Source organism: Hipposideros armiger, unplaced genomic scaffold (assembly GCF_001890085.2).
Source record: "Hipposideros armiger isolate ML-2016 unplaced genomic scaffold, ASM189008v1 scaffold_508, whole genome shotgun sequence".
Taxonomy (NCBI): domain Eukaryota; kingdom Metazoa; phylum Chordata; class Mammalia; order Chiroptera; family Hipposideridae; genus Hipposideros; species Hipposideros armiger.
In genome coordinates, this window is record NW_017731858.1 from 1,131,017 (window position 1) to 1,132,424 (window position 1,408).

Sequence of the window (1,408 nt, forward strand, 5' to 3'; positions counted from 1 at the left end):
ACAGTAACTTGTCTGTTCCCCTTCCCCCAATTCCCCAATAAAATCTTAAAAAAAAAAAGAAAGAAACAGTACAACTTTCAAAGCAAGCTCGTTACCTGTTTGAAACATCAAAAAAGGTCCTTGTTTTTAGATGGTTACATAGTTAATTCCATAACAGCATTTACAATATCATTACTGTTGTTCTTCAGGGCTTGGACTGCCTTTGCTCTGGACACATTTGTGACATGACCAATTCTATGTCCTTGCCTTCTACACCTGTTTCATCAGCCTCTTCCACTTTGCCCTGCTTTTGTACAGTTAAAGTCTGTGTGTTTTCTTGAATGTTTTAGACAGCTTCACCTTGAACTTCGAATTTCTCAGCAGCTACTAGCTGTGCTTCCTGAGATAAATCCTCAATCTTGGCTTCCCCCAAAACTATGTAGGTATCTGAAGCTGAGCTCTTGTAGACAGCTGGTTTTGTGATGATAAAGAGGATATACTTAGATTTCTGGATAGTGACCCTAGTAACCCCTGTAACCTGTCGATGATCCAGTTTGGACATAGCCTTCCATGCCTTCTTTTCACTCTGGCTCTATTTTGCTTTAATGACTGGTTCTTCATCGATTTCCGCTGCTGCTGCCAGCTGGGTATGTTGCGTGGTTACCTGTGTGGAATCTTGTTCCTTGAGCTCTGGTACTGTTTCATCACTATCAGATTCGGTTCCAGACCCTGTCTCAGCCTGGTGCTGTGGCAACTCTTGCTCTGTAGCAGGGACAGTTTCTGTGGCTTCACTGGGCATTTTACGCAGTAAACATGGAACCAAGATGGCAGTAGAAAGAGCAACCATTTGCAGTTTTAAGGATGAAGTAAAATGCATAATTTGAACCAGATGTTGAATTGGTTTAGGATTAGTATCTAAGGACAAATATTTTTAAAATGTATAGAATGGTAGCCACACATTTGCTACAGGAAGTCCTCTATGCAATTGTCTTTACATTGCACTTTGTCTTCTCAGAATGAAATTGCAATCTGTTCTCAATAGTATATTTTTTAAAAATTCCACAGGAGTAGTAGTTCAACATAGTTGCATAATCATATTTGTGGTGTTATCACTCATTGGCTATGGGATCTTGGGAAACACTTGGAGCCTCAGAGTACACATTTGTAAAATAAGAATGACAATATACTAGTCCCTCCTTATCTGTGGATTTGTTTTCCACAGTTTCATTTACCTGTGGTCAACCACGGTCTGAAAATATTAAGTGGAAAATTCCAGAAATAATTCATAAGTTTTAAATTACATGCCGTTCTGAGTAGTATCATGAAATCTTGCACCTGGAACGTGAACCAGCCCTCTGTCCATTCACACTGTATATGCTCCTGTCTATTAGTCACTTAGTAGCCATCTCAGTTATCACATCAATTGTGA

The 1,408-nt window shown here is 39.5% G+C and overlaps 1 pseudogene; it reads right to left on the reverse strand.

Moving 5' to 3' along the window:
- Positions 1 to 6: 6 nt before the first annotated feature.
- Positions 7 to 1,402, reverse strand: LOC109396208 (nascent polypeptide-associated complex subunit alpha pseudogene; annotated as a pseudogene).
- Positions 1,403 to 1,408: the final 6 nt, after the last annotated feature.